Consider the following 24,992-nt stretch of genomic DNA (forward strand, 5'->3'; position numbering starts at 1 on the left):
AGGCGAAAACAGAGACTTTGCAAAGGTATTTCGGCAACTTAGGTGGGTAATAAACGCATAACAAACACACTAATGTAACGCCCACCTCTGCCCCTATTTAACGCTATTTTTATCCCATCTTCCAAAAACGTGGTGACAGGTTCCCTTTAAGTTCTGTGGAATCCACTGATATTTTCTGTGTCACATAATCAGAAATCAACACTTTTAACTCCCCCAGTCCTTTCTCCCACCTCTCTTATCTCACCTGAGGAATTCTTCACATTTAGCACTTCAAACAAAAAATCAATATCTTGAGCACGCCTGATCCAATAGTCCCTGCTACCCATTTACTTAAGTGTCCAGTCCCCCTCTCTATAACCTTCTTCTCCATCATTAAAGATGTAGAGCTGTCCACCCTACACTCCAAATATAATCTCACTATATGTCCACTTGAACTTATCCTTTCCCATCTCAACCATAACCTTACTACAGTGTTTATCCCAACCAAAACACACCTCTTTAACCTGTTACTAACCATTGCCATCTTCCCATGTTCACACACACACCATCAGACTGATAAAAAAAAAATCCCTCCATCAGTCCTTTATGTCTAGCTAACGCCCTAAGTGGACTGTAAAACCCATGAAACCACTGGGGGACACAGACAAAAAAAGGGCCACTGTGCAAGAACAATACATGGGCCCTTTCCTGCCCAATATGTCCTAAAAATGCTAAATTACACCTGCTTCGGAGGTATAAATAGGCCCCTTCACCTCTTGGGCCTTCCCAACTGCACAGGTTGCACCAATGATATGTCCGCCCCTGCATGAAAAGCATTTTCACCTTGCAGTAGCTTCCCTTGTAACCTTCCATGCAACTCTTCCAACCCCAACATTCTACTGAATCCAACACAAAGTCACTAATGATCTATTAAAGACAAAATACACTATTCTATGACTCCTCCTTGACAAGTTCTATGTACTCGACACAGTCAATCTCCCTCTACTCTTACAAATGCTCTCATCTCTTGGCATCACAGATTTGGCCCTTTCCTGGATTAAATAAGCTGGAGTCTCTTCATTTCGCTTTTCCTGGATTACTTCATATATACCTTAACTGTAGATTTAGGCCCCAATTCATCGAGTCCTGTATTGTTCACACCGATCTTGATGAGGCAGGGATTTGGGGTCAGATTTTTGTGATTCATTAGGAGGCACACCTCTTAATGTATCTGGTGCGTCTAAAAAGTTGTGAGCACTTCTTTGCACTGGAGTAAGATTTTGGGCATAAGGAACGTCACAGCTCATCATGATCTAGCTGAGCTGTGGCATCATGCTCCTGCTCTGCTCCTGTTGCTCCCTAGCTTCATTCATTTTTGTAGAGCTGGGTGAAAGTGGCATGAAAATGCCAAAAGTCGTAAGATTTTTACGCAACCCAGGACTGCACAAAAACTTTGCAAAGTTTTTAACGTCAGATTTCTGGCGAAAATCTGAATGAACCTGATGGTGTTTCCCACTACCCCCTCACTTAGTCCTCTCTAACTTGGTGTCCCTCAAAATTCTGTCCTGGGTCCTCTACTCTACTTCTACTTGATCTACATCTTTGGCCTGTACAGCTCATCAATTCCATTGACTTTGAGCACTACTAGATTTTTCACTGTTTGTTTCATTGCAGCCATTTGGTAAATTCAAAAAAGTTAATTTTTTCTCATTAATGTACACTCTGCACCCCATCTTAACTGGAAAAAAAAACAGAAATGTAGGAATTTTTGCAAATTTATTTAAAAAAAGAAAAAATGAAATATCACATGGTCATAAGTATTCAGACACGTTTCTCAGTATTGTGTAGAAGCACCCTTTTGAGCTAGTACAGCCATGAGTCTTCTTGGGAATGATACAAGTTTTTCACACCTGGATTTGGGGATCCTCTGCCATTCTTCCTTGCAGATCCTCTCCAGTTCTGTCAGGTTGGATGGTGAACAGCTATTTTCAGGTCTCTCCAGAGATTCTCAATTGGGTTTAGGTAAGGGCTCTTGCTGGGCCAGTCGAGAATGGTCAGAGTTGTTCTGAAGTCGCTCCTTTGTTATTTTAGCTGTGTGCTTAGTCATTGTCTTTTTGGAAGGTGAACCTTCGGCCAAGTCTGAAGTCCAGAGCACTCTGGAAGAGGTTTTCACCCAGGATATCTCTGTACTTGGCCGCATTCATGTTTCCTTCAACGTCAAGATGGGGTGCAGAGTGTTCATTAATGAGAAAAGAATTAACTTTTTTGAATTTACCAAATGGCTGCAATGAAACAGTGAAAAATTTTAAGTGGTCTGAATACTTTAAGTACCCAGTGTATATGCTAATCACAAAATTTACCTGTCTACCCAAGATGACACCTCTTTACTGTCCAGAATTCCAGAGTGGAATGGACGGAATAGTATGTCATCGTGATCAGCCGCACACACGCTGGGGTGTGCTGCCGATCACGGCCGGGAGTCAGCTGATTCTCACAGCCCACACCCGGCACTAGGTTCCAGGAGTGGTGACAGACCGCTCCTGACAATTTAACCCCCGAAATACTGCGATCGAACACGATTGCAGCATTTCTGAAGCCGCTGCAGGGGCTGACAGCCCCTCTGCCTTTGGATCGGAGACCCCACGGCGTGACGCGGGGTCCCGATCGCTGCCATGGTAACCCGATGTCGTCATGACGACATCCGGGTTACCAGAGCTAAGAAACTTCCTGGTCATGCGCAGTACATGATCAGGAAGTCTCTCAGTGTCAGTGCATTAAGTGCAGCGCTGACAGCTTCTGTAGCATGCAGATGCTGCTTCATATTTGGTATCGCCGCGTCCGTCCGTAATGACCCGGCCTATAAAACTGTCCCACTAGTTAACCCCTTAAGTGAACACCATAAAAAAGGCAAAAAACAATGCTTTATCATACCGCCAAACAAAACATGGAGTAACACGTGATCAAAAAGACAGATATAAATAATCATGGTACCGCCGAAAACGTCATCTTGTCCCACAGAAAACAAGCCCTCATAAAGCTCCTTCAGTGGAAAAATAGAAAAGTTATAGCTCTTAGAATAAAGGAATGCAAAAATAATTATTTTTTACATAAAATAGTTTTTATTGTATAAAAGCGCCAAAACATAAAAAAATTGATATAAATGAGGTATCGCTGTAATCGTACTGACCCGAAGAATAAAACTGCCTAATCAATTTTACCACACATGGAATGGTATAAATGCCCACCCTCAAAAGAAATTCATGAATTGCTGGTCTTTAATTGTGCCTCCCAAAAATTGGAATAGAATGTCATGAAAAAATGTCATGTGCCCGAAAATGGTACCAATAAAAAAAAGTCAACTCGTCCCTCAAAAAACGAGACCTCACATGACTCTGTCTGCCGAAATATGAAAAAATTATAGCTATCAAAATATGGCGATGCAAAAAGTATTAGTGTGTGACAGCAGCAAAACATAACAACCCGCTGTAAGGTCTCTGATATTTCCGGTACCGGAGATGTCAGTGTCCGTGTGTGTAATGCTTGAGGCACACATGTGGCATGTGTGTGCTGCATCAATACCACACAGATGGGTGCCAGGGAAGAAGCGTTACAGTAAGCGCTGTTCCCCGGCACCGGGTGCAGAGCACAACTCTCATCATTCTCCCCTGCTCTGCCGGCAAGCAGGAGAGAATGATGAGAGTTACATTTAAGTTATAAAAGAGACAGCAGGCGATGGCTGATGGGACCATTACTCCCATCAGCCTACCCCTGCTGCTGCTAATAACTGACAGCAGGAGTGGCGGATGGGAGTATTCATCTTCCACTCCTGCGCTGTAAATAGTTACGGTAATTTAAAAAAAAAAAAAACGTTGTGGGTTCCCCCTAGTTTTGATAATCAGCAAGACAAAACTGCAACCCTCAGCTGTCAGCTACAGAAAGGTTGGATTTCAGGAATAAATAAAAGAAATAAAATAAGCAAACAACCACGACAGATTTCATCAACTAAGGCGTCTTTTTATTCAGTATCACGGCGCCGACCTGACACTGTGTGTAGGTTACTGTGCAAAATCCTGCTGACAGGTTCCCTTTTAACAGTGTTTTCTGGTCTTCTATATAGGCCCAGTTGGACATTATATGTAGCATCTTTCAGTGAATTTTGATACCTACTACTGAAAGGGATGGTCTGGCATCTAAAATATCTACATATCTATCATTACACCCTAACAACTTTTATAGTTTGACTTACTGTACAATACTCAACACTTTTCCCTATCTAGCTAAACCTTGAAGGGAATCTGTCACCCGCTGAACGAATTTAAGCTATTACTATGGGCATACAGGTAAAAGAATGGTTAAACCAGCCTTACCTGTATGCCTCACAGCTGCGGTCTAGATGTTGAAAAAAATCAGTTTTATTGTTATATACTGCTCAAAAAAAATAAAGGGAACACTTAAATAACAGAAGATAATTCCAAGTAAATCAAACGTCAGTGAAATCAAACTGTCCACTTAGGAAGCAACACTGTTTGACAATCAATTTCACATGCTGTTATGCAAATGGAATAGACAACACATGGAAATTATTGGCAATTATCAAGACACACTCAATAAAGGAGTGGTTCTGGAGGTGGGGACCACAGACCTCATCTCAGTACCAATGCTTTCTGGCTGATGTTTTGGTCACTTTTGAATGTTGTTAGGTACAGTGAATAAAAAGCCATATTTTATTGAAAGTTCACATAAATCATTGAATACACAGATCATCAAAGAACACACATAAAGTGAAACATATGCAGGAAGAGAACAGGGGTACCAGGGCACCACTAATTGCAACTGCTCGATTGTGCATAGGAATCAATCCTTCTCTAAAGTGCTTGTGCAATAAGGTGTAGCACCGGCTGGCTTGCCTCCCCCAAAGAATACATAGAATAACTTGGGTCAAAATAAACCCATCATGCGGGAAAAACAAGCACTTACCGCGGACAGAGACTAGAGGACCCTGGGCGGGGTGTTAGATAGCCCCGACGCGCGTTTCGCGTGTCCAATACACTGCTTTTTCAAGGGGAGTGAGGAAGCATAGCAGCAAGGACCTTTTATGGTCACATGGTATTTAGGGAGCCAATCACAGTGGTTATAGGTGGCGCATGCGCACCGCACATCTCAGGTTCTGGAGGTACAACAGAGCGTCACGCGTTACTGCGCACGCGCAGGGAGGAGAAAGTCCCCGGGTGTGCGAGCAAGGCACGGCACAACAGAACAAGGCAGAGCTGCCACTCTGGATTTCTGGTGGAAGGCGGTGCGCATGCGCACAACCACTGCATCACCAACGTAGAATCTAGATAGCCATTCTACCATCCACTAACATCACATACAGATGGTATCTAAGGTAACCACAGTAGCGATACAAAACATATAACACTATGGGTCATGGAGGCGGGTATAGATTGCATATATCAAGTATATAATAATTCCAGTGTCCACCAATTCCATAAATCATCATATAGTAGTATTATAACATAGTTGATGGGTTGAGTGGATGGTAAGGCAAATAAATCTGTTATTCCAATGTCCAACGTAGATGTAAAGAGGACCACAATTTTTGTCCCACTGCAAATATTATAAAAAATAGAAAGGTTAAAACTGAATTACAAATAAAATAAAATAAAAGAAACTAGCACCTAATGCATGGCCGCATTGAAGCATGGTAAAAATCTGAATGATTAGCGACAGTTAGTGAGCTCAGATAATCAGTGCTGATACCCAGTGAAAAAATGCAGGTCTATATTAGGCTATATGAGGCACAGCACGTCTCACAGACACGGCGGCACACAGAGAGTACCATGTCGCAAGGTAAAGTGCCATATTTCCATCATGATTATTACCTGCCTTGGCACTGTAGACAGGCTTAAATGCTAGCCTAATATAGAACTGCATTTTTTCACTGGGTATCTGCTCCATCACACCCTGGAACTTAACAGAAAATTGTAGGTCCTGGCTGGGTGTTAGTGTTGTGAGGGTCTTGTGCCCATGAAGGCCACCAGTAGCCAGTGGTATTGACTGGCCAGGACCATGAGCTCCACAGATTAGTGAAGGAGACTTCCATTCAAACATGGGGCCTTTACTGAACTTGATAAGGGTTATGTATGAGGGTTAGTGGGTACAAAGTCTTATGGACGTTTCTATCACAGTGTAATGCTTTTTCACACAGAAACAGGATCCTTCCACTGTAGTCTACTACAGGACCAATGAAGAACACTATTTTGCCCTACTGTGTCACAGTCTTGCTTATCGCCACAGTTCTGATGAGCAGGTTTCTCTACCTGCTCAGTGGTTCCGTGTCTTATCACTTTGGACACCCTGGACCACCCACTAGTTCCCAGCAACTCAGTCCTGTTTAGGTCTGTTACCGTTTAGCAAACTCAGGGTTTTTTGTAGCACGTCGTCCTATTCAAGGACCCCTTTAAGGTGGAAGGCCAGTCTGTCTCTTCTGTAAGTTTCAGGTCACTCTACTTCCTTATCCCTTTGCCTCCTTTGCTGTAGTTCACCCAAACGCCAGCACTGCTCACAGACAGACACCTCCTGGTGCTACTTAAATTTGTCTCTCTCTGACTATCAGGAAGCAGTCACTTGCCCTAATACTAAGCCCTCCCCCTTTGGGCTAGTTCCAACATTAACTCGCTCTGACCCTGCAGTCTGTTGCTGGGCATTATACATTACTAATATTACCTATAACACTACTAATATGACACGACTGGTGTCTCCACGGATAGGAGTGCGCCAGTCATTGTCCACACTTCTTACACTTGAGTTAAACAATCCAAACTGCAAATGTCTTAGCACCAGACACCACAGGACACCTTCCAAGGTATTATGGAGGCCATGCTTTGCTTGGTCAGAGCAGCTTTGGTGGCATCAGAGAAAGCTATTTTCTTACAACTGCTTGGTCTGTATACCAATCTACAAAACTAAAATCTGCTCCACTCTCCTTATATCAACTTATGTGTGAAGCTGAATTTAGATGGAATAATTTTTTTTTTTAAATGCAGCACTTACTATTAAGCAGAGCTGGTTTACAGTGAGCATGCAAAAAAGTTATATACAGGACATGGAGTGACAGGTATACATGGCAGCACATAGTGGTATCTGATTTATCATGGTATTGAAGAGAGTAAAAAACAGCTGGTGCTGTCTGTGGCAGCAATGGGACAGTGACATCTTTATTGTTACCCAAACAGCTCTAAATTATTCTGAAATATTCTTGGCCTCAGGGAATCTGTTTATACAGTTGTTTTGGAGGAACTCGGAATATACTGATAATGACAGAGGATTCTCTTAAATTAAAGTGTATTTGTCAGAAAACGATATTATCTCCAATGTTTAAATCATTTATTGATATTTCAAAAGTAAAAACAATAACATACAATGAAAAAAAAATCTAAATTCTATGATTTAAACGTCTTTATTAAACTTTTTATTGTTTGCAAGAAAAAAAATCTGTTACTTTAGTTTAAATGAAGGCTCTGAAGACAAGAATGTGCTATAAACTCTCCAAGGTCTGTAATAAACTGTCCAGTCCTTCCTTGGACACAGTCACAGAATGTTTATTCATCTGTTTGCCCTACCCTCAGACTTTGCCATCTGGTATCTGCATTTAGGGTGAGATATAATGAATCATCTGGTAGGGCAATCAGTGTTAACTCCTCGCCCAGCCACAATGCCATGGCTGAAACACTGCCCCCTTCTTCCATTGACAACTTCCTGATATGAATATTAGCCTACATAAATGTGTCTTTTTTTTCTTGATTTTTGGGTTGCACAATACACATCTAAATTGACCATTTAGAACGAAATTATATTATTATTATTATTATTATTATTATTATTATTTATTATTATAGCACCATTTATTCCATGGCGCTTTACATGTGAGGAGGGGTATACATAATAAGAACAGGTACAGTAATCTTGAACAATACAAGTCGCAACTGGTACAGGAGGAGAGAGGACCCTGCCCGCAAGGGCTATATATTACAACAGCCACAAATGGCAGAAAAAGAATATGCATCTATATACTACAGAAATTAGGGGTAATAATGGTAGAAAGAGAAAATAAACTCTTTCATTAAAAAAAACACATTCCATAAACTTTCTGTAAAATAGTTGTAGTGGAACATCTCCCATGGTGTGACAATGCGAGACCCAAGAGTCAGCGTAATGGTTAAAGAGGAACGTTTATAGGGTGAATGAGGAGTTAACCTCCATAGCAGTCAACAAACGGATGAGAAAGGAGACTATGTCTGGAAAGGGTGGAGATTTCCTTGTGTGACAAGCGCACACATTCACACTTTACACTGCACTATGACACAGTAGGTAACTTATTGCACTCTCTCACGCACCCACACTCTGCCTTCAACCATCTTTTTTAACCCCCACAAAAAACAGACTTTGGGTCTATCTCATATCTATTCTGCAAGTTAAAAGATGTGATTCATAGACGATTGAGGACACCTTCTGCAACAGCTGTTTGAGGTGAGGAGTATGCCTGAGTGTGATTATTCCGATATGTATGACTTAATCTAAAGCAGAGGAGAGTGCCTTATACTGTCTGCTTTCACATATGGTATCTTATTCTAAAATGTGAATAACATCATTGGAATATACAGTTTTATTTTTCATGAATTACTCAAGCATTTCAAATTTGATTTTGTCCATTGTGGCTTAGATAAGAAAATGTAAGTGCTTCTTTAGCGATTAGTTTCCTATACTGCAGGTCTCCTCCATTGTCTCCCTGTATGATGTCTTTATTCTTATTTTGCTCCAAATCACACACTGTAGCTAAATGCATCCAGTGCTCAGCTACCATTTAGCTGGTTGTGGCCTGGCATCTCCTGGAGATTTCTATCTATTTCTGGCTGTCTCAGATGTCTGTATTTTTAGATCTCTGAATTGTTGGTTGGATAAGGATGGAGTCAACGTGTTATGTATGCGTGCATGTATATCTGTGTATACTCATGTATATAACTATACTTGTATATATAAATATACACATATGATTGCGGTATATATGTCATTATACATATGTATATATAGATATATTGAAAGAGAGATATATATGTGTACAGTGGTGCTTAAAAGTTTACATACCCCGGCAGAATTTTTGCTTTCTTGGCCTTTTTTTAGAGAATATGAACGATAACACCAAAACTTTTTCTCCACTCATGGTTAGTGGTTGAGTGAAGCTATTTATTGTCAAACTACTGTATGTTCTCTTTTTAAATCATAATGACAACCAAAACATCAAAATGACCCTGTTCAAAAGTTTACATACCCCATTTCTTAATACTATGTATTGCCCCCTCTAACATCAGTGATAGCGTGAAATCTTTTGTGGTAGTTCTGGATGAGGTTCTTTATTTTCTCCGATGGTAAAGCTGCCCATTCTTCTTGTCAAAAAGCCTCCAGTTCCTGTAAATTTGTGGGCTATCTAGCATGAACGGCGCGCTTGAGATCTCAATGATATTGAGGTCAGGAGACTGAGATGGCCACTCCAGAACCTTCAGTTTGTTCTGCAGTAGCCAATGACAGGTCGACTTGGCCTTGTGTTTTGGATCGTTGTCATGTTGGAACGTCCAAGTACGTCCCATGTGCAGCTTCCGGGCTGATGAGTGCAAATTTGCCTACAGTATTTGCTGATAACGTGCTGCATTCATCTTTTCTTCAACTTTGACCAAGTTTCCTGTGCCTTTGTAGCTCACACATCCCCAAAACATCAGCGATCCACCTCCGTGCTTTACAGTAGGAATGGTGTTTCTTTCATCATAGGCCTTGTTGACCACTCTCCAAATGTAACGTTTATGGTTGTTGTCAAAAAGTTCAATTTTGGTCTCATTACTCCAAATTACCTTGTTCCAGAAGTTTTGAGGCTTGTCTCTGTGCTGTTTTGCGTATTGTAGGCGAGATACTTTGTGACATTTGCGCAGTAATGGCCTTCTTCTGGCGACTCGACCATGCAGCTCATATTTCTTCCAATGCCTCCTTATTGTACATCTTGAAACAGCCACACCGCTAGTTTTCAGAGAGTCCAGTATTTCAGCTGATGTTATTTGTGGCTTTTTCTTTGCATCCCGAACAATTTTCCTGGCATTTGTGGACGAAATTTTTGTTGGTCTACCTGATCGTGGTTTTGTTTTTACAGAGGCCCTGATGTTCCATTTGTTAATCACAGTTTGAACGCTGCTAACTGGCATTATCAATTCCTTGGATATCTTTTTGTATCCCTTTCCTGTTCAACTACCTTTTCCCGTAGATCCACTGACAATTCTTTTGCTTTCCCCATGACCCCCAATCCAAAAACGTCAGTGGCTGGATGAACGGTGCAAGTGTCTGTCTGGATCCCAGAAACTCACTCAGCGTTTATGCACACACACTGATTACAAGCAAACAGGTCACAGGTGAGGATGTTACCTTTAGTAACCATTAAAACCCTTTTGTGTCAACATCTGTGCATGTTATCAGGCCAAAATCACCAGTGTATGTGAACTTTTGATCAGGGTGATTTGGATGTTATGGGTTGTCATTATGATTTAAAAAGAGAAAACACAGTAGTTTGACAATAAATGGCTACACCCAACGACTAGCCATGAGTGGAGAAAAAGTTTTGGTGTTATGATTCATATTCTCTGAAAAAAGGCCAAGAAAGCAAAAATTCTACTGGGGTATGTAAACTTTTGAGCACAACTGTATATATATATGTATATGTAAATGAATGAAACTGGGTGTAGGTGGCTGATATAATTCTTGTCCCTTGTGAAAAGTTGAACAGGCTGGAATAGTTTCTATTTGAAAAATGTGCCTTTAGACAAAAGCATTTTCCTGGCTACTAATTCTTTTTGTGTGAAACGTTTGTGGCTGCTGGCAATATTAAAGCATTGATAAAATCAAAATATGCTAATAAATCAAATAATTTTACAGAATTGCCAGTTTGTCCAGACTACATGTTATATGCATGCTTGTGTGTATATATAAATGTATATATATTCCTGTTTTATAAATATATAATAAATGTGTGTGTATGTGTATATATATATATATATATATATATATATATATATATATATATACATATGTATACTCTGTGTATATATACATATATGTGTATATATATATATATATATATACATATATATATATATATATATATATATATATATATATATATATATATATATATATACACACACTCACCGGCCACTTTATTAGGTACACCTGTCCAACTTCTTGTTAACACTTAATTTCTAATCAGCCAATCACATGGCGGCAACTCAGTGCATTTAGGCATGTAGACATGGTCAAGACAATCTCCTGCAGTTCAAACCGAGCATCAGTATGGGGAAGAAAGGTGATTTGAGTGCCTTTGAACGTGGCATGGTTGTTGGTGCCAGAAGGGCTGGTCTGAGTATTTCAGAAACTGCTGATCTACTGGGATTTTCACGCACAACCATCTCTAGGGTTTACAGAGAATGGTCCGAAAAAGAAAAAAAATCCAGTGAGCGGCAGTTCTGTGGGCGGAAATGCCTTGTTGATGCCAGAGGTCAGAGGAGAATGGGCAGACTGGTTCGAGCTGATAGAAAGGCAACAGTGACTCAAATCGCCACCCGTTACAACCAAGGTAGGCCTAAGAGCATCTCTGAACGCACAGTGCGTCGAACTTTGAGGCAGATGGGCTACAGCAGCAGAAGACCACACCGGGTACCACTCCTTTCAGCCAAGAACAGGAAACTGAGGCTACAATTTGTACAAGCTCATCGAAATTGGACAGTAGAAGATTGGAAAAACGTTGCTTGGTCTGATGAGTCTCGATTTCTGCTGCGACATTCGGATGGTAGGGTCAGAATTTGGCGTAAACAACATGAAAGCATGGATCCATCCTGCCTTGTATGGAGCATCTTTGGGATGTGCAGCCGACAAATCTGCGGCAACTGTGTGATGCCATCATGTCAATATGGACCAAAATCTCTGAGGAATGCTTCCAGCACCTTGTTGAATCTATGCCACGAAGAATTGAGGCAGTTCTGAAGGCTAAAGGGGGTCCAACCCATTACTAGCATGGTGTACCTAATAAAGTGGCCGGTGAGTGTATATATATATACACACAGTGGGTATGGTAAGCATTCACGCTCCTTTAAATTTTTCACTCTTTGTTTCATTGCAACCACTTGGTACATTCAAGAAAGTTCATTTTTTTCTCATTGATGTACACTCTGCACCCCATCTTGACTGAAAAAAAACTGAAATGTAGTAATTTTTGCAAATTTATAAAAAAAAAAAGAAAAACTGAAATATCACATGGTCATAAGGATTCAGACCCTTTGCTCAGTATTGAGTAAAAGCACCCTTTCTAGTGCAGCCACGAGTCTTCTTGGGAATGATGCAACAAGTTTTTCACACCTTGATTTGGGGATCCTCTGCCATTCTTCCTTGCAGATCCTCTCCAGTTCCATCAGGGTGGATGGTAAATGTTGGTGGACAGCCATTTTCAGGTCTCTCCAGAGATGCTCAATTGGGTTTAGGTCAGGGCTCTGGCTGGGCAAGTCAAGAATGGTCACAGAGTTTTTCTGATGCCACTCCTTTGTTATTTTAGCTGGGAGCTTAGGGTCATTGTCTTGTTGGAAGGTGAACCTTCAACCAAGTCTGAGGCCCAGAGCACTCTGGAAGATGTTTTCATCCAGGATATCTCTGTACTTGGCCCCATTCGTGTTTCTTTCAATGACAACTTGTCATCCTGTCCCTGCAGCTGAAAAACACCACCACCACCATGTTTCACTGTTGGGATTGTAATGAGCAGTGCCACTTTTTCTCCACACATACTGCTTAGAATTATCACCCAAAAGGTCTATCTTCATCTCATTAGGGTACCGTCACACATTGAAATTTTCATCGCTGCGACGGCACGATTCGTGACGTCGCAGCGTCGTATAATCATCGCTCCAGCGTCGTAGACTGCGGTCACACGTTGCAATCACGGCGCTGGAGCGATGCCGAAGTCCCCGGGTAACCAGGGTAAACATCGGGTAACTAAGCGCAGGGCCGCGCTTAGTAACCCGATGTTTACCCTGGTTACAAGCGTAAACGTAAAAAAACAAACCGTACTCACCCGTCGGTGTCCTTCAGGTCCCTTGCCGTCTGCTTCCTGCTCTGAGTGCAGCCGTACAGTGAGAGCAGATCGCAGCACCGCTGCGGCAGCAGCGGCTCAGTATTGGGGTATCAGGGGCAGTAATAGGGACACCTACGGCAGCAGCGGCTCAGTATTCGGGTATCAGGTGCAGTAATAGAGACACATACGGCAGCAGCAGCTCAGTATTGGAGTATCAGGGTAGTAATAGGGACACATACGGCAGCAGCGGCTCAGTATTGGAGTATCAGGGTAGTAATAGGGACACATACGGCAGCAGCGGCTCAGTATTGGGGTATCAGGGGCAGTAATACGGACACATATGGCAGCAGCAGCTCAGTATTGGGGTATCAGGGGCAGTAATAGGGACACATATGCCAGCAGCGGCTCAGTATTGGGGTATCAGGTGCAGTAATAGGGACACATATGCCAGCAGCGGCTCAGTATTGGGGTATCAGGGGCAGTAATAGGGACACATACGGCAGCATCGACTCAGTATTGGGGTATCAGGGGCAGTAATAGGGACACATACGGCAGCATCGACTCAGTATTGGGGTATCAGGTGCAGTAATAGGGACACATACAGCAGCAGCGGCTCAGTATTGGGGTATCAGGTGCAATAATAGGGACACATATGCCAGCAGTGGCTCAGTATTGGGGTATCATGGGCAGTAATAGGGACACATACTGCAGCAGCGGCTCAGTATTGGGGTATCAGGGGCAGTAAAAGGGACACATACAGCAGCAGCGGCTCAGTATTGGGGTATCAGGGGCACTAATAGGGATACATACGGCAGCAGCGGCTCAGTATTGGGGTATCAGGGGCAGTAATAGGGTCACATACGGCAGCAGTGGCTCAGTATTGGAATATCAGGTGCAGTAGTAGGGACACATATGCCAGCAGCGGCTCAGTATTGGGGTATCATGGGCAGTAATGGGGACACATACGGCAGCAGCGGCTCAGTATTGGGGTATCAGGTGCAGTAATAGGGACACATACGGCAGCATCGACTCAGTATTCGGGTATCGGGCAGTAATAGGGACACATACGGAGCATCGACTCAGTATTGGGGTATCAGGTGCAGTAATAGGGATACATACAGCAGCATCGACTCAGTATTGGGGTATCAGGGGCAGTAATAGGGACACATACGGCAGCATCGACTCAGTATTGGGATATCAGGTGCAGTAATAGGGTCACATACGGCAGCAGCAGCTCAGTATTGGGGTATCAGGGGCAGTAAAATGGACACATACGGCAGCAGCGGCTCAGTATTGGAGTATCAGGGGCAGTAATAGGGACACACGTCAGCAGCGGCTCAGTATTGGGGTATCAGGGGCAGTAATACGGACACATATGGCAGCAGCGGCTCAGTATTGGGGTATCATTGGCAGTAATGGGGACACATACGGCAGCAGCGGCTCAGTATTGGGGTATCAGGTGCAGTAATAGGGACACATACGGCAGCATCGACTCAGTATTCGGGTATCGGGCAGTAATAGGGACACATACGGCAGCAGCGGCTTAGTATTGGGGTATCAGGTGCAGTAATAGGGACACATACAGCAGCATCGACTCAGTATTCGGGTATCGGGCAGTAATAGGGACACATACGGAGCATCGACTCAGTATTGGGGTATCAGGTGCAGTAATAGGGACACATACGGCAGCATCGACTCAGTATTGGGGTATCAGGGGCAGTAATAGGGACACATACGGCAGCATCGACTCAGTATTGGGATATCAGGTGCAGTAATAGGGTCACATACAGCAGCAGCGGCTCAGTATTGGGGTATCAGGTGAAATAATAGGGACACATATGCCAGCAGCGGCTCAGTATTGGGGTATCATGGGCAGTAATAGGGACACATACGGCAGCAGCGGCTCAGTATTGGGTATCAGGTGCAGTAATAGTGACACATACGGCAGCAGCGGCTCAGTATTGGGTTATCAGGTGCAGTAATAGGGACACATACTGCAGCAGCGGCTCAGTATTGGGGTATCAGGTGCAGTAATAGGGACACATACAGCAGCATCGACTCAGTATTGGGGTATCAGGGGCACTAATAGGGATACATACGGCAGCAGCGCCTCAGTATTGGGGTATCAGGGGCAGTAATAGGGTCATATACGGCAGCAGCGGCTCAGTATTGGGGTATCAGGTGCAGTAATAGGGACACATATGCCAGCAGCGGCTCAGTATTGGGGTATCATGGGCAGTAATAGGGACACATACGGCAGCAGCGGCTCAGTATTGGGGTATCAGGTGCAGTAATAGGGACACATATGGCAGCAGCGGCATAGTATTGGGGTATCAGGGGCAGTAATAGGGACACATACGGCAGCAGTGGCTCAGTATTGGGGTATCAGGGGCAGTAATAGGGACACATACGGCAGCAGCGGCTCAATATTGGGGTATCAGGTGCAGTAATTGGGGTATCAGTAGGATGAGGAGTTTGTGCAGGTTGGTAATAGATGGTGATGAGGCTGGAATGTGAGAAGTGAAATGTGTCTTTGTTGTAATCTCTGCAGACGAGTCCTGGCTGGAAGAAGTTGTCATGTCGGTCTGGGCCAGATGGAAAAGATGGGAAAAGGGAACGATTCCATCAGAAAGAACGTCAGCGGTAAGACATTATCTGTAACTGTGTGTATATGTTCTGTAGGGCTGTTATCTACCACTGACCATATGGCGGTAATATCCATGTTGGTCGTTATATAGAGATTATCTTCAGTAACAGCGCGGTCATCTGCTGAGGTTCTCCTCCACTATTAGGGTGCGTCACCCAGTTGTTATCAAGGCTACCTGTTTAGGGGCCCACTCAGAAGCTTCGCCCCCCCTGAACCAAAACCCTAGCTATGCCTCTGGCTATGGGTGAAACTACGCAGTGGAGACGCTATTCTCCGCTGCAGATAATTGACATGCCGTGGCTCGTATACCTGCAGCGCGGGTGACTTTACTCAGCGTTAAATAGAATCATAGTGGGCATGGGATTTATAGAAATCCCATCCACTACGCTTCTAATGTAGAATCCAGTTTTTTGGGCACAGTGCAGTTGACCTGCATAAAAAACACTGGTCTTCCTGATAGTGGGCATGTAGCCTTTGCCTTAAAAAACGTCTGGGTTGCTATCGCATTATATTTTGGGTCATTGTTTATCTCTACTTTGAGGTTTTGTCCAATCAACCTTGCTGCATTTGGTTGAATCTGAGCAGAAAATATAGCCCTGTACACTTCAGAAGTCATCCAACTGTTTCTGTCTTATCAGCAATAAACACTAGTGTCCCAGTGTCATCCTGGTACAGGATTCTGCAATCATTTACCACTGTTGTCTTATGTGAACATCCAGGCCTTTTTGATTTCCCAAGCTCACCAATGTGCTTTTTATTTTTTGCAGAATGTACCAAACTGTTGATTTAACCTCTTCTAACATTTCTACTATCCCTCCAATGGATTTCTTATTTATTTCAGACTTATGTTGGTCTGTTTTTTTTCCAATGAAAGTTCCTTAACCCCTTAAGCCCCGAGGGTGGTTTGCACGTTAATGACCGGGACAATTTTTACAATTCTGACCACTGTCCCTTTATGAGGTTATAACTCTGGAACGCTTCAACTGATCCCGGTGATTCTGACATTGTTTTCTCGAGACATATTGTACTTCATGATAGTGGTAAAAATTTCTTTGATATTACCTGTGTTTATTTGTGAAAAAAACTGAAATTTGGCGAAAAATTTGAAAATTTCGCAATTTTCCAACTTTGAATTTTTATGCCCTTAAATCACAGAGATATGTCATACAAAATACTTAATAAGTAACATTTCCCACATGCCTACTTTATATCAGCACAATTTTGGAAACAAAATTTTTTTTTTTAGGGAGTTATAAGGGTTAAAAGTTGACCAGCAATTTCTCATTTTTACAACACCATTTTTTTTTAGGGACCACATCACATTTGAAGTCATTTTGAAGGGTCTATATGAAAGAAAATAACCAAGTGTGACACATTCTAAAAACTGCACCCCTCAAGGTGCTCAAAACCACATTCAAGAAGTTTATTAACCCTTCTGGTGATTCACAGGAATTTTTGGAATGTTTAAAAAAAATGAACATTTCATTTTGTTTCACAAAAAATTTACTTCAGCTCCAATTTGTTTTATTTTACCAAGGGTAACAGGAGAAAATGTACAATTTGTCCTGAGTACCCCGATACCCCATATGTGGAGGTAAACCACTGTTTGGGCGCATGGCAGAGCTCGGAAGGGAAGGAGCGCCATTTGACTTTTCAATGCAAAATTGGCTGGAATTGAGATGGGATGCCATGATGCGTTGGGGAGCCCCTGATGTGTCTAAACATTGAAACCCCCCCACAAGTGACAGCATTTTGGAAAGTAGACCCCCTAAGGAACTTATCTAGATGTGTGGTGAGCACATTGACCCACCAACTGCTTCACAGAAGTTTATAATGTAGAGCCGTAAAAATAAAAAAATAATATTTTTTCACAAAAATTAAATTTTTGCCCCCAATTTTTTGTTTTTCCAAGGTTACCAGAAGAAATTGTACCCCAAACATTGTTGTGCAATTTGTCCTGAGTACGCTGATACCCCATAAGTGGGGGTAAACCACTGTTTGGGCGCATGGGAGAGCTCGGAAGGGAAGGAGCGCCGTTTGACTTTTCACTGCAAAATTGGCTGGAATTAAGATGGGATGCCATGTTGCGTTGGGGAGCCCCTGATGTGCCTAAACATTTAAACCCCCCACAAGTTACACCATTTTGCAAAGTAGACCCCCCAAGGATCGTATCTAGATGTGTTGTGAGAGCTTTGAACCCCCAAGTGTTTCACTACAGTTTATGACGCAGAGCCGTGAAAAAAAAAATATTTTTTTTTCCACAAAAATTATTTTTTAGCCCCCAGTTTTGTATTTTCCCAAGGTTAACAGGAGAAATTGGACCCCAAAAGTTGTTGGGCAATTTGTCCTGAGTACGCTGATACCCCATATGTGGGGGGGAACCACCGTTTGGGTGCATGGCAGAGCTCAGAAGGGAAGGAGCGCCATTTGGAATGCAGATTCAGATGGATTGGTCTGCAGACATCACGTTGCATTTGCAGAGCCCCTGATGTACCTAAACAGTAGAAACCCCCACAAGTGACCCCATATTGGAACCTAGACCCCCCAAGGAACTTATCTAGATGTGTTGTGAGAACTTTGAACCCCCAAATATTTCACTACAGATTATAACGCAGAGCCGTGAAAATAAAAAATCATTTTTTTCCTACAAAGATGTTTTTTTAGCCCCCCAAATTTTTATTTTCCCAAGGGTAGCAAGAGAAATTGAACCCCAGAAGTTGTTGTCCAATTTGTCCTGAGTACGCTGATACCCCATATGTTGGGGTAAACCCCTGTTTGGGCGCACAGGAGAGCTTGGAAGGGAAGGAGCACTGTTTTACTTTTTCAATGCAGAATTGGCTGGAATTGAGATTGGACACCATGCCACGTTTGGAGAGCCCTGATGTGCCTAAACAGTGGAAACCCCCAATTCTAACTGAAACCCTAAACCAAATACACCCCTATCCCTAATCCCAACCACACCCCTAACCCCAACTCCAACACACCCCCAACCCTATTCCCAACCATAACCCTAACCACACCCCTAACCCTGACACACCCCTAACTCTAATCTCAACCGTAAATGTAATCCAAACCCTACCCCTAACCCTATCCCTAACCCTAACCCTAGCCCTAGCCCTAACCCTAATGGGAAAATGGAAATAAATACATTTTTTACATTTTTTTATTTTTCCCTAACTAAGGGGATGATGAAGGAGGGTTTGATTTTTTTATTTATAGCGTTTTTTTAGTGTATTTTTATGATTGGCAGCCATCACACACTAAAAGATGCTTTTTATTGCAAAAAAAAATTTTTTGCGTTACCACATTTTGAGAGCTATAATTTTTCCATATTTTGGTTCACAGAGTCTTGTGAGGTCTTGTTTTTTGCGGGACGAGTTGACGTTTTTATTGGTAACATTTTCTGGCACGTGACATTTTTTGATCGCTTTTTATTCCGATTTTTGTGAGGCAGTATGACCAAAAAACAGCTATTCATGAATTTCTTTTTTGGGGGGGGGAGTTTATACCGTTCCGCGGTTGGTAAAATGGATAAAGCAGTTGTATTCTTCGGGTCAGTACGATTACAGCGATGCCTCATTTATATAATTTTTTATGTTCTGGCGCTTTTATACAATAAAAACTATTTTATAGAAAAAATAATTATTTTTGCATCGCTTTATTCTGAGGACTATAACTTTTTTATTTTCTCGCTGATTATGCTGTATGGCAGCACGTTTTTTGCGGGACAAGATGACGTTTTCAGCGTTACCATGCTTATTTATATCCGTCTTTTTGATCGCGTGCTATTCCACTTTCTGTTCGGCGGTATGATAATAAAGCGTTGTTTTCTGCCTCGTTTTTTTTTTTACGGTGTTCACTGAAGGGGTTAACTAGTGGGACAGTTTTATAGGTAGGGTCGTTAGGGACGCGTCGATACTAAATATGTGTACTTTTATTGCTTTTTTTATTTAGATAAAGAAATGTATTTATGGGAATAATATATATATTTTTTTCTTTATTTAGGATTTTTTTTTTTATTTTTTTTTTTACACATCTAAATATTTTTTTTTTACTTTATAACATAGCCCCGGGGGGGGAGGGGCATCATGATATAAGGTCAGATCGCTGATCTGACACTTTGCAGAGCACTGTGTCAGATCAGCGATCTGCCGTGCACTGCTCCTGGCTTACCAGCGCCTGCTCTGAGCAGGCGCTTGGTAAGCCACCTCCCTGCTGGACCCGGATGCAGCCCGTGGCCATTTTGGATCCGGGGCCTGCAGGGAGAAGATAGGAGACCATCGGAGCAACGCGCCAGCAATGTATGGAGCATCTTATTGGGCCATAATGTGTGGAGCATCTCATGGGGCCATAATGTGTGGAGCATGTTATTGGGCCATAATGTGTGGAGCATCGCATGGGGCCATAATGTGTGGAGCATGTTATTGGGCCATAATTTGTGGAGCATCTCATGGGGCCATAATGTGTGGAGCATCTTATGGGGCCATAATGTGTGGAGCATCTTATGGGGCCATAATGTGTGGAGCATCTTATTGGGCCATAATGTGTGGAGCATCTTATGGGGCCATAATGTGTGGAGCATCTTATGGGGCCATCAACCTTTATGCAGCATTGTATGGGGCAAATGTTTCTATGCAGCATCTTATGGGGCCATTATTAAACTTTGTGCAGCATTATATGGGGCATATTTTTATATGGAGCATTATATGGGGCATATTTTGTATGGAGCATCTTATGGGGCCCATCATGAACTGTATGGAGCATTATATGGGGCTCCTTATTCAATATGGATATTCAAAAACACTTAAACTACTGATGTCTCAATTAATTTTACTTTTATTGGTATCTATTTTTATTATTTTTGAAATTTACCAGTAGCTGCTGCATTTTCCGCCCTAGGCTTATACTCGAGTCAATAAGTTTTCCCAGTTTTTTGTGGCAAAATTAGGGGGGTCGGCTTATACTCGGGTCGGTTTATACTCGAGTATATACGGTATTTTTTAGTGCTCGGAAATTTAGTTTTTATTGCCGCAGCTGAATGATTTACATCTGTTAGCCAGCATCAGGGCTGCCACTAGGAATTTCAGGGCCCCATACTGGCAACATTTTCAGGGCCCCCTTAAGACTCCGCCCAGGCTCCACCCCAGCCCCGCCTCCACCCCTCGAACTGTCCACAGCCCCACTGCTGTCTCTTGGCAAAACTCCACTTCTCACAAATCACACATTAACAGTTCCCATCACCAGATCAAACACATAGTTTTGTTTGTTTTGGCCAAAAGGTTTTTTTTAATCTAAGACGACAACAAGGTAGACTCCTTTGGCCGGGCCCTACTCTACTCTAACCTATTAGACATTTGTTAAAATATGCAATACAATTTAGGTGTATTTTTATTTATTTTTCAATTTTTCAAATGACCAATAATACCACATACAAGGGACAAATACCACAACACCATGACCAGACACCATATTATCACCACATAGTGACCTATAATACTATCTACAAGGAACAAATACCGCCACACCATGTGCAGACCACATATTACCACCACAGTGACTGAACAATATCACATACAAGGGACAAATACCACCGCAGCATGTACAGACCACATATTACCACCACATGGTGACCAACTACATACAAGGAACAAATACCAACACAACATGACCAGACCACATATTAACACCACATAGTGACCAAATAATAGCACATACAAGGAACAAATACCGCTACACCATGGCCGGACAACATATTACCACCACATTGTGACTGAATAGTACAATACTGATCATTAATTTAAAAAAAGTACTATCACCATAAGTGCCATTATACACAGGAGATCTGTACTTAGTATGCAGTGTGTGTACAGGTAATACAGTGGTCACCGATGCCATTATACACATGAGCTCTTTATATAGTGTCAGTGTACAGGTAATACAGGGATCACCAGTGACTTTATACACAGGAGCTCTGTATATAGGGTACAGTGTACATGTAATACAGCGATCACTAGTGACATTATGCACAGGAGCTCTGTATATAGTGTATAGTGTACAGCTAATATAGTGATCACCAGTGACATTATACACAGGAGCTCTGTATACAGTATACAGTGTATGGTGTCAGTGTACAGGTAACATACTCACCAGTGACGTATCTAGCTAAAGTCCTTCATCTTTGCGTTTCTTTTTAATCCAGCGCAGACCGCTATCACTTCTTTCTGCCAGGACTCGTCTCTGCATAAAATAACACAGTTATTTAGAGCACCGCTTCCAGAGCACATTCCCCATTTTTTCCATTTCTTCTACACTACACATCTGACTACAGACGTTCACCCGCCATTAATGTATAATTGGTTATTATGCAACCCACCATTCCAAATATAAATTATAATTCGCCACTGAGCCCCCACTATCTGTATATAGCCACTTTCCCCATGTAATATATAAATTAATTAACACCTGTATTCTTTCTCCCAATTTATTACCAGTCACTTTATCCTCAACGACCCCCACTATTTACCTCCCGCTCTAACCCTTACCCCAATTCATTATAGTTACATGCCCCTTCTGCCTCAATTCATTGCCATGTCTTCTCTCTCTCCCACCCTCTATTCATTATGAATTGCTCTTCCCCACCCTCAAAATTCATTATTTGCTCTCCCTACCTTCAATACACCATTGGCTCTCCCCACCCCCACCTTCAATTCAATTGCTGTCCACGTTCCTCACACTCACTTCATGTGCAGTCCCCATCACCCCCACTTCATCATTTAGTCCCCTATCATCATTTAGTCCCCTATCCCCCCGTCACTTCATCTGCAGTCCCCCTTACTTCATCATTTGAAGCCCCCTATCATTTCATCATGTGCAGAACCCCCTCAAACACACTTCATCATCTGCAGTCTCTATCACTCCCACATCATTTCCTGTCCCCATCACCCCCACATCATCATTTGCAGTCCCCATCACCCCCACATCATCATTTGCAGTCCCCATCACCCCCACATCATCATTTGCAGTCCCCATCACCCCCACATCATCATTTGCAGTCCCAATCACCCCCACATCATTTGCAGTCCACATCACCCCCACATCATCATTTGCAGTCCCCCCACATCATTTACAGTCCTTATCACCCCCACATCATCATTTGCAGTCCCCCCACATCATTTGCAGTCCCCCCACATCATTTGCAGTGACCCCACATCATTTGCAGTCCACATCACCCCCACATCATCATTTGCAGTCCCCATCACCCCCACATCATTTGCAGTCCCCATCACCCCCACATCATTTGCAGTCCCCATCACCCCCACATCATTTGCAGTCCCCATCACCCCCACATCATTTGCAGTCCCCATCACCCCCACATCATTTGCAGTCCCCATCACCCCCTCATCATTTGCAGTCCCCATCACCCCCACATCATTTGCAGTCCCTATCACCCCCACATCATCATTTGCAGTCCCCATCACCCCCACATCATTTGCAGTGACCCCACATCATTTGCAGTCCCCATCACCCCCACATAATTTGCAGTGACCCCACATCATTTGCAGTCCCCATCACCCCCACATCATCATTTACATTCCCCATCACCCCCACATCATCATTTTCAGTCCCCATCACCCCCACATAATTTGCAGTCCCCTGTCCCCCCTTCACTTCATCTGCAGTCCCCCCCCCACTTCATCATCTGCAGACCCTATCATTTCATGTGCAGTACTCCCTAAAACACACTCCATCATCTGCAGTCTCACTCTCCCCCCCCCCCACCTCACCTATTTAAAAAATAAAAATGTTTTTTATACTTACCTCAGTCGTTCCCGGGCCGTCTAGGGTTTCCAGCAGTGAAGCAGCAGCTAGAATGTATGGGCTGCTGAGAGGACCTGACAGGAGCCCCTACATTCTAGCACATTCACTACTGAGATTGCTAGAATGTATGGGCTGTAGTCAGGACCTGCAGGGAGCCCATACATTCTAGCTACAGCCGAGCAGGAGCTGCGCAGCCGACTAGGTAAGACGGCCGTGCACAGCTCCAAAACGGCTACTGGGCCCCAGTGCCGACATGTGCGCCGCAGTGCACAGTATTTTAGTGCATGATGGGGCCCGGTCAGTAGAAGAAGCACAACAGTGGGGCCCCGGATCTGCGGGCCCCTCTGTGTACTGCTGCTGACCGGGCCCCATACAGCAGTAATGGCTGTCATGCCCTGATGGCGGCCCTGGCCAGCATAAGTACATGTGGGGGTTGCCTGGTTGCTAGGGAATCCCCACATGTACTTATGCTGGCTAACAGATGTAAATCATTCAGCTTCTGCAATAAAAACTAAATTTCTGAGCACTAAAATATACTTGGAGGACCCCCGAGCATGTTCGGGAAATCTCGAGTAACAAATATATTTGCTCATCAGTGTTCTCAACACATTCCACTCTGTAAGGAATAAAGATTTGCAACTGAAATATTTCATTCAGTGATATCTAGGATGTGGTATTTTAGTGTTCTCTTTATTTTTTTGAGCAGTGTGTGTGTATATATATATATATATATATATATATATATACTGTGTGTATATATATATATATATATATATATATATATATATATACATATATATATATATATATATATATATATATATATATATATATACATACACAGTGCAGACCAATAGATTGGACACACCTCATTTAAAGATTTTTCTGTATTTTCATGACTATGAAAATTGTACATTTAAACTGAAGGCATCAAAACTATGAATTAACACATGTGGAATTACATACTTAACAAAAAAGTGCGTAGCAACTGAAATTATGTCTTATATTCTAGGTTCTTCAAAGTAGCCACCTTTTGCTTTGATGACTGCTTTGCACACTCTTGGCATTCTCTTGATGAGCTTCAAGATGTGGTCTTCCAACAATCTTGAAGGAGTTCCCAGAGATGCTTAGCACTTGTTGGCCCTTTTGCCTTCACTCTGCGGTCCAGCTCACCCGAAACCATATATATATATATATATATATATATATATATATATATATATATATATATATATATATATATATATATATATATATACATACACTGTGTTCCAAATTATTATACAAATAATATTTCCTCATATTTTCTCTAAATTACCTATCTGAATTGCAGTCATTGTTATTTTCCAGTCATCTACTATTCTAGTATAATTGCAATGTTTTGGAACAAACTGC

At 42.5% G+C, this 24,992-nt stretch overlaps 1 protein-coding gene across 2 annotated transcripts in view; it reads left to right on the top strand.

The window, feature by feature from the left end:
- Positions 1-8,273: 8,273 nt before the first annotated feature.
- FAM110D (family with sequence similarity 110 member D) overlaps positions 8,274-24,992 on the top strand; it is a 29,883-nt gene continuing 13,164 nt past the window's right edge. Inside the window, exons 1-2 of one of the 2 annotated variants that reach the window (XM_077295368.1) lie at positions 8,274-8,508; positions 15,684-15,775. The gene's annotated coding sequence lies outside the window, so the exon portion shown is untranslated. The remainder of the gene's footprint in view (positions 8,509-15,683; positions 15,776-24,992) is intronic. The other variant, XM_077295367.1, reaches the window with a different exon arrangement.

This window comes from Ranitomeya variabilis, chromosome 3 (assembly GCF_051348905.1).
Source record: "Ranitomeya variabilis isolate aRanVar5 chromosome 3, aRanVar5.hap1, whole genome shotgun sequence".
Taxonomy (NCBI): domain Eukaryota; kingdom Metazoa; phylum Chordata; class Amphibia; order Anura; family Dendrobatidae; genus Ranitomeya; species Ranitomeya variabilis.